The sequence below is a fragment of the Triticum aestivum genome, chromosome 7A, assembly GCF_018294505.1.
Source record: "Triticum aestivum cultivar Chinese Spring chromosome 7A, IWGSC CS RefSeq v2.1, whole genome shotgun sequence".
Taxonomy (NCBI): domain Eukaryota; kingdom Viridiplantae; phylum Streptophyta; class Magnoliopsida; order Poales; family Poaceae; genus Triticum; species Triticum aestivum.
Window position 1 is genome coordinate 717026619 of NC_057812.1, and position 9982 is coordinate 717036600.

Consider the following 9982-nt stretch of genomic DNA (forward strand, 5'->3'; position numbering starts at 1 on the left):
TGCCAACGACCGGAACAGTGCGCTCATGTGCATCGTCGCTTCCCTCCCCGGTGTGCTCTTCCTTCATTCGTCTCCGAGCGCTGCTTGTCTCCATGAGCCTCTGGCGCTCGTCTGCTTCCCCCTCGTCGCCTTCCCGCCGCTTCCAGTGAGCCTTGGCTGCGTCTGCCGACACTACGCCCCTCGCCGACGCACGGACACATTGCCTGCCGCGTGCCACCTCCTCCAATCCTTCCCGAGCTCTCCCAGCGGCAATGAATAGCGCCCCGAGCTCTCTCGCAGTCCTCAAGCCTCCCCAAGCCACTCACCCTCCTCGGAGTCGCTCTCTAACCACCAGCGCCGCCATAGCCGCCGCCTCGGGTCTCACCCGATTTCGGTGATCCCGAACTCCCCTCGTCGTTCCTCCATCACCACTGCATCCCCCATACTCCAGCAAGCCTCCCCGTGGCCTCGGCCTCTTCCCTTCCCCACCGTAGCGTTGTGTCCACCGGCGGCCGAATCCACTCTCCGCTGTGGGCCGTGCAGCTCCCTCCCTGGTGTTCCTCGGCGGAAGCTAGCACCACCCCGAGGTGCCCCTCGCTGTCCTGAGCATTTCGGTAGGTCGCCCGTCCGCTGTCATGGCCGGACGCGCCGTCGGGGCGGGCGTCTCCCCTCGGCCAGGTGTGCGTCAAGCGGGAGGAAGAAGAAGCCAGCCAGGCGGGCCCCATCCCTCAAGGGCCCCCCTCGCTAGCGACCCCGCGTTGACCCCGCCTCGCCACGTCAGTTAAGTGCCGGCGCCTCGGGTTGTTTTCCGTTTTCAGAACCCCGAAGGCGTATTCCATGGAGTGCGCTTTCCCTCAGCCGGAAGCGTATTCGTCCTCTTCTTCGGGCTAGAATGCGCTTTCCTCTCTGGAAAGCGCATTTCTGAGAAAGACGCGATCTGTTTTTCTGCCAGGGGCTAGTTTGTAATGATTTTCTTTACAGATAGGTCCCTGGTAGTTAAACAATCATATCTTTTTACCCATAGCTCCAAATCAGGTGATTCCAAAGCCCACGTCTTCGTTTCGTCAAGCCCGTTCCGTTGGTATCATTTTCATAATATTTTCACATAGTGAAAATGACCCTTTTGCCCTTGCCCGTAAACAGCCCCCTCCGGGAGAGAACTGTTTCTGGCAAATCTTTCTGCGATCATTCTACACCTTTTTCTCGGAGTATTTCTCGACCCCAGGCAAGCCAACCTCTTATCATGAGCCCCGAACTTGCATGTTGATTGTGCTTGCACCTTGTGTGTGTGTAGTTACAGTTGCTATTTACCGTTTTCATCCGTAGTTATTCTGTTATGATCATCATGCATGCTTATGTTGTCATGATATCTTTTGCCATGCTAATAAGAATGTTAGTATCAATATTGCTTGGAGTTTTAGAACTTATATTTGGATGATTATGTGGATGACATGTTGTCTTTGATTCTTAGTGGCTAGTATGATTATGTTCATGATGGTATTATGCTTTGGATATCATGTTGCCTTTGGATTATTAGTGGCTATTATGATAGCTATGATGATTGTAATGCACCCTGGATATGCTAGTACTTGGTATTGTCATGTTCTTTAGGTTGTTGTTGTTCACTTGAGAAGTTTAGGATTTTATCAAAGCATTTGTATGATGCATGTTCATTTTTGCATCTATGTTCATGATGATGGAGAAGGAAATAAAATGACCTAATAACAACAACCTCCTCCGTCATCGATGGGATTGAGTCATAGTGCCACCAAATTGAACTTTGTCAGTGCAACCACATTTTGCCTTTATGGGAAGGCCTTAATGCGTTCTACTGTCGTGCCTCTTGCCGGTGCCTCCAAAGAGGGAAGGTTATGGACGCGCGCTACCCTGATTAGGTAGGCGGACATAACCTTGTGTGCTCGTTGTTGAGATTTTTGGTACCGGTCCCCATGAGGGACGTTTGGGCCACGACGGTGGTCGTTGTGTCTTTGGTAGACATGGGGCCACCCAGGACTAGCCCAGTGGGGAGTGAGTCGGAGTGGCCGGGAGAGTGTCATGGTAGTAGGTCGGTTTCGTCGGAATGTCGTTGGTCCACCCGAATGGGATGACGAGGCCATGGGTTCCGTGGTGTGGGTACAGTGTGCTACCTCTGCAGAGTGTCTATAAAGTCTATCGATAGCAACACAGTTCATAGTAGGTCACACTATCAGGTCTTGGTCGAAATGTACGATAAACCTGAAATAATTAAGTAAATTAATGTGATAACAAGAATGTGGTGACTTGGACTATGAGATAGTCGTGAGAAGTCATGGTGATGTTTTGATATGATCACGAGACGAGGTCTCAGTGAGTGTTGGAGACCAAGTGTTGGTCGTGGTTGGGATCGCCGGAAAGATCACTGATTGGTTGCAAGGCAACCCGTTGGTAAGAGAGTCCGAGGGACTCAGTGCACAAGTTTGGTTGCATTGCATAAGTAATATGTTTTTATTTGCATTTAAAGAACCAGTTCAGTATAGAAGATGTTTGCATAAAGTTAACATGTTATATCTTCACTGAATATGATTGGTAGTTTATTTTTCAGCATAGTTTCTTGATGCCATGCCTTGCGTGGATTTATTATGCCATGATTGAGATGATATGCTATGTTTTGCTATTGCCCTGTTAGAAGCATGTTTTGGATATGCCATGTGATTACCATGATTAGTAGATGCTATGATGTTGTTCATGCTTAGTTGATATTTTTATCATGCCATGTTTAATAATTGATATGAGGTAGATGGTTGTATGAACTTGGTTCTTGATTTGTCTTCTGCCTGTTTGGATGCTATGTATTTGGTTGTCTTGCAAGTACATTCAATGTACTGACCTGGCGTCTCATGCCAGTTTTGTAGGTCATACCCGAAGTGTTCGCTTGACCCGTCGTGCTAGGCCGTAACCTTGCCAGTCCTGTGAGTTTTGGAGCCCAGCCTGAGTTGTTATGCTGCCAAACCAAGACTTTCGCTACCATTTAAATAGCCTTAGGGCTATGCCAGATAATTGTATTCATCAATGATGTAATCTTCTATACATGTATTTGATGAATATTCTTGTACCTGGAATGATGTATTATGCACCAGTCGTGTGTCAGGTGTTATCTTGGGCTGACGTACGAAGGCCCCCTGCTCCATGCAGATCGAGGTACCACACTCAGGATACTCGACATGTAAACTCTTTGGATTTACTTCGGCGATCCTCAAGATTGAATATAAGAAGATTTTTTGAACCAGTTTTCAAGACCGACGACCGAAGATGAAGAACAGTTCGGAAGAATCAAGGAGCGTCCCCAACTTGCAGATCGGTTCAGGGGGCTACTGATGGTGTCCTGGACTAGGGGGTACTCACCACGTAATCTCCTGACCAGCTGGATCGGGCCAAGGACCCCCATGGCGGTTCACTCATGGGCCACTTCGGGCAGCCCATGCCGCACATGAGGAAGATTCCACAAGACTTGATGATCAAGACAAGGACTCCTCTCCACCAACGTATTCGACTAGGACTCTTGTTATCCTAGGCCTCCGGTACATTATATAAGCCGAGGCCAGGCTAGTCGCTAGATTATTATGACATTATTCATCATACCCTCAGGGTTTAGACCACAACGTATGATCTCGAGGTAGATCAACTCTGTACTTGATACTCCATCAGTATAAACAAGAGCAGGACGTAGGGTTTTTACCTCCAGCAAGAGGGCCCGAGCCTGGGTAAAACATCGTCTCCTTCGTTCCTATTACCATTGATCCGAGAATCCACAGCTGGGGACCCCCTACCTCGAGATCTGTCGGTTTTGACACCGACACTACCATCGTACTAAGCAAAATAAGATGAATAAAAGATAAACATCACATGCAATTAAAATATGTGACATGATATGGCCATCATCATCTTGTGCCTTTGATCTCCATCTCCGAAGTACCATCATAATCTCTATCGTCACCGGCATGAAACCACGATCTCCATCATCTTTATCTCTATCAGCGTGTCGTCACATGGTCGTCTCGCCAAATATTGCTTTTGCAAATATTTCAATCGCATCGCGATAAACTAAAGCAATTATATGGTGCTTACATCTTATGCAATAAAGGGAAAACCATAAGGCTTCGGCCAGTTGCCGATAACTTCTACAAAACATGATCATGTCATACAACAATTTATATCTCATCACATCTTGACCATAACACATCACAACATGCCCTGCAAAAACAAGTTAGACGTCCTCTACTTTGTTTTTGCAAGTTTTACGTGGCTGCTACGGGTTTCAAGCAAGAACCTTTCTTACCTACGCATCAAAACCACAATGATTTTTTGTCAAGTGTTCTGTTTTAACCTTCAACAAGGACCGGCCGTAGTCAAACTCGATTCAACTAAATTTGGAGAAGCAGACACCCACCAGCCACCTGTGTGCGAAGCATGTCGGTAGAACAGGTCTCATGAATGTGGTCATGTAATGTCGGTCTGAGCCGCTTCATCCAACAATACCGCTGAATCAAAGTAAGACGTTGGTGGTAAGCAGTATGACTATGATCGCCCAGAACTCATTGTGTTCTACTCATGCATATAACATCTACGCATAGACCTGGCTCGGATGCCACTGTTGGGGAACGCGGTATTTCATAAATTTTACCTACGATCACGCAAGATCAATCTAGGAGATGCATAACAACGATAGGGGAGATTGTGTCTACGTACCCTCATAGACCAAAAGCGGAAGCGTTTGGTAACGTGGTTGATGTAGTCGAACGTCTTCCCGATCCAACCGATCCAAGTACCGAATGCACGGCACCTCCATGATCAGCACATGTTCAGCACGATGACGTCCCTTGAACTCTTCATCTAGTTGAGGCCGAGGGAGAGTTCCGTCGGCACGACGGCGTGGTGACAGTGATGATGAAATTACCGACGCAGGGCTTCGCCTAAGCACTACAACGATATGACCGAGGTGTGTAACTATGGAGGGGGGCACCGCACACGGCTAAAAGATCAACTTCTGTGCCTTGGGGGTGCCCCCTTCCCACGTATATAAAGGAGGGGGGAGTAGGAGGCCGGCCAAGTGTGGTGCGCCACGGGGGGAGTCCTAATTGGACTCCCGGTCCAAGTAGGATTCGCCCCCCCTTTCCTATTCCAAGAAGGAGAAGGGGGAAAGAGAGGGAGGATAAGAAGGAAAGGGGGACGTCTAAGCACTACAATGATATGACCGAGGTGTGTAACTGTGGAGGGGGGCACTGCACACGGCTAAAAGATCAACTTGTGTGCCTTTGGGGTGACCCCTTCCCACGTATATAAAGGAGGGGGGAGGAGGAGGCCAGCCAAGGTGTGCTGCGCCAAGGGGGGAGTCCAACTTGGACTCCCGGTCCAAGTAGGATTCCCCCCCCTTCATATTCCAAGAAGGAGAAGGGGGAAAGTGAGGGAGGATAAGAAGGAAAGCCTCCCCCAACCCTAGTCCAATTAGGATTGGGCTTGGGGGGCGCACACCTCCATCTGGCCGCCGCCTCCTCTCTTCCACTAGGGCCCATGAAGGCCCACTAACCCCGCGGTGGGTTCCGATAACACCCCAGTACTCCGGAAGATGCCCGAACCAATCCGAAACCATTCTGGTGTCCAAACATAACCTCCCAATATATCAATCTTTATGTCTCGACCATTTTGAGACTCCTCGTCATGTCCGTGATATCATCCGAGACTTCGAACAAACTTCGGTTCATCAAAACACATAACTCATAATACAAACCATCATCGAACGTTAAGCGTGCGGACCATACGGGTTCGAGAACTATGTAGACATGACCGAGACACATCTCCACTCAATAACCAATAGCGAAACCTGGATGCTCATATTGGCTCCTACTTATTCTACGAAGATCTTTATCGGTCAAACCGCATAACAACATACGTTGTTCCCTTTGTCATCGGTATGTTACTTGCCCGAGATTTGATCGTTGGTATCATCATACGTAATTCAATCTCGTTACCGGCAAGTCTCTTCACTCGTTCCGTAATGCATCATCCCGTAACTAACTCATTAGTCACATTGCTTGCAAGGCTTATAGTGATGTGCATTACTGAGAGGGCCCAGAGATACCTCTCCGAGACACAGAGTGAAAAATCCTAATCTTGATCTATGCCAACCCAACAAACACCTTCACAGACACCTGTGGAGCATCTTTATAATCACCCAGTTACGCTGTGACATTTGATAGCACACAAGGTGTTCCTCCGGTATTCGGGAGTTGCATAATATCATAGTCAGAGGAATATGTAGAAGTCATGAAGAAAGCAATAGCAATAAAACTAAACGATCATAATACTAAGCTAACGGGTGGGTCTTGTCCATCACATCATTCTCCTAATGATGTGATCCCGTTCATCAAATGACAACACATGTCTATGGTTAGGAAACTTAACCATCCTTGATTAACGAGCCAGTCAAGTAGAGGCATACTAGGGACACTCTGTTTTGTCTATGTATTCACACATGTACTAAGATTCCGGTTAATACAATTCTAGCATGAATAATAAACATTTATAATGATATAAGGAAATAGAAATAACAACTTTATTATTCACTCTAGGGCATATTTCCTTCAAAGTAAGATAATATCCAGATAAAATTCCCTCAGAATTTCAGCGCAATCAGAGTTATGGGTCTCCGAGAATATAAGAAATGGTTTTCGGCCAGAAACAAAGATGTGAAAATAGAAGAGAAACATAGAGAGATCCAATCTCGGAGGGGTCCTGCCCTCCGGGAGCCATAGCAACCAAGGACCAGAGGTGAAACCCTACTCCCATCTAGAGAGAAGGGAATGGAAGAAGAAGGAGGAGGGGGCTCTCTCCCCCTTTCTTCCGGCAGCATCGGAGCGCTGCCGGGGGAACCATCATGACGGATGTCGACATCAACAACTTCCCTGCCGTCAACCCAAACTCTTTCCCCCTCTATGCAGCAGTGCAACCTCTCTTTCATTGTAATCTCTACTTAAACATAGTGATTTATGACACATATTATTATCCAATGATGTGTAGCCATCATGCGATGTTTGCGGAAATTTCTTTTGTCCTACGGCTTAATTGTGGTATGGTGTGATTGATATGAGTTGTATGTTGATATGGTGTTGTCCTATGGTGCCCTTCATGCCGCTGATACATCTCCAACGTATCTATAATTTTTTATTGGTCCATGCTGTTATATTATCAATCTTGGATGTTTTATAATCATTTTATATCATTTTTTGGTACTAACCTATTGAAATAGTGCCAAGTGCCAGTTGCTATTTTTTCCATGCTTTTTACATCGCAGAAAATCAATATCCAATGGAGTCCAAATGCCCTGAAACTTTAGGAGAATTTTTATGGGCCAGAAGGAACACAACGGGCCCTGGCTGCGCCTGGGGGTGCCCCGAGGGAGGCACAACCCACCAGGGCATGCTAGGAGGCCAGGCGCACCCTAGTAGGTTGTGCCCACGTCGGGTGCCCCCCGGACTGCCTCTTTGCTCTATAAATACCCCAATATTTCCAGAACCCTAGGAGAGTCGATGAAATATTCATCCAGCCGCCGCAGAGTCTAGAACCACCAGATCCAATCTAGACACCATCTCGGATGGGGTTCACCACGTCCATTGGTGCCTCTCCGATGATGCGTGAGTAGTTCTTTGTAGACCTTCGGGTCCATAGTTAGTAGCTAGATGGCTTCATCTCTCTCTCTCTCTCTCTGAATTCTCAATACAATTGTCTCTTAGAGATCCATATGATGTAACTCTTTTGCGGTGTGTTTGTTGGGATCGATGAACATTGAGTTTATGATCAGATCTATCATTTCATATCCATGAAAGTATTTGTGTTTCTTTGATCTCTTTTATGCATGATCTCTTATAGCCTCATATTTCTTCTCCGATATTTGGGTTTTGTTTGGCCAACTTGATCTATTTATCTTGCAATGGGAAGAGGTGCTTTGTAGTGGGTTCGATCTTACGGTGCTTGATCCCAGTGACAGAAAGGGAACCGAAACGTTTGTATGGCTGCTACTAAGGATAAAACGATGGGGTCTGTCTCTACATAGATAGATCTTGTCTACATCATGTCATCGTTCTTATTGCATTACTCTGTTTTTCCATGAACATCATACACTAGATGCATACTGGATAGCGGTCGATGTGTGGAGTAATAGTAGTAGATGCAGGCAGGAGTCGGTCTACTAATCTTGGATGTGATGCCTATATAATGATCATTGCCTGGATATCATCATGAGTATTTTAAGTTCTATCAATTGCCCGAGAGTAATTTCTTCACCCACCGTTTGCTATTTTTCTCGAGAGAAGCCACTAGTGAAACCTACGGCCCCCGGGTCTCTTTCTTATATTATTTGCCTTTGCGATCTATTTTCCTTTGCATTTATTTTCAAATCTATGAAAGAAAAAATGCAAAAATACCTTGCTGCAATTTTTCCTTATTTATTTTATTTGGCGTTTGATCTATCAATTTACTACAAGTTTATCTCACGTCTGTTTGCCTATCTTGAGGCGCCTTACCCCAGAAGGGATTGACAACCCCTTTAACACGTCGAGTTGCGAGCATTTGTTATCTGTGTGCAGGAGTTGTTTATGTTGTGTTGCTTGGTTCTCCTAATGGTTCGATAACCTTGTTTCATATCTGAGGGAAATACCTACCGCCGCCGTACTGCATCATCCCTTCCTCTTTGGGGAAATACCGACGTAGCTTCAAGCGACATCAAAAGGAATTTCTGGCGCCATTGCCGGGGAGGATCTTCAACATATACCAGGCTCCTAATCACAAATCTCATCTCCTTGCAATTTACATTATTTTCCATTTTCCTCTCGTTTCCTCTCCCCCACTTCACAAAAATTTGCCGTTTTATTCGCCTCTCTCTTTCCCGTTCACCGTTTTCTTGTCGGATCTATCCTTTGCTTGCAATCATGAGTGATTTCGGTATGGCACCAATAGATGATGGCCTAACTCCTAAGATTGGACATACGGGCAGCTGGATGCTAAAACTTTTATCTTGGGGCAAGGGAACGTTATGGGAAAAGAACGTATCCAAGAATTTTTCAATTGTGTGGGAAATTTGAGTCTTGATGATGCTCCTATACTTAAAACTACTAGATCTTATGCGGATGCTATTTCAGCACTAGTTCTGAAACTTGAAAGTAAATTTATTCGTGCCCATCATACTTTGCAAAGATTGTTTTTTGAGCTTCCCATAATAAAGAATCCTAGGACTAAAAAGTTGGCCACACTCATTCTTATGAATGAGTTTGACTACATAATACGGGAAGCTAGGGAAATCTTTGACTTTTATGGTATGAATCGTGAAAAACCAGTGACAGATGAAATTCTTTACATTAGTGAGTATGCTTTAAGACATTTTCTTGGGGATAATAAAATCTTTGATGGGAATCTTAAAAAGGAAGTCCCCGTTTTAGATATAATCCAACAGGTTTTCAATAATGTTAATCAACATTATTCTTGGATTGTTGTGGGGAATAAAAAAGGTTATGATGAACACCAACTTAGGAACACTAAGGTTTCCAAGGATAACATGTTTTATGTTGTGTTCACAAAACCCCATGATGGAAATACCTCTATGAAAGTTAAGAAGAAAGATGACAAAACTTAGATCCTTGCTTTATGCCTAGCTAAGGGCGTAAAACTATAGCGCTTGTTGGGAGGCAACCCAATGAATAAAATTTATTTTGGCTTTTTGCTTTCTGTTCTTGAGTGTTTGCACAATTATTCTGCTGTTATGATTGTGTTTTTTGTGTTTTAATTAGTGTTTGTGCCAAGTAAAGCCTTTAGGATATTCTTGAGTGATAGTTGTTCGATCTTGCTGAAAAACAGAAACTTTTGCGCTCACGAAAACAATTCTCATTTTTTACCAGAGTATGATAAAATACCAATTCCAATTGTAGTAGATCAATATACAAATTTCTCAGGTCGTCTTAAATCTTCAGAATTTTTG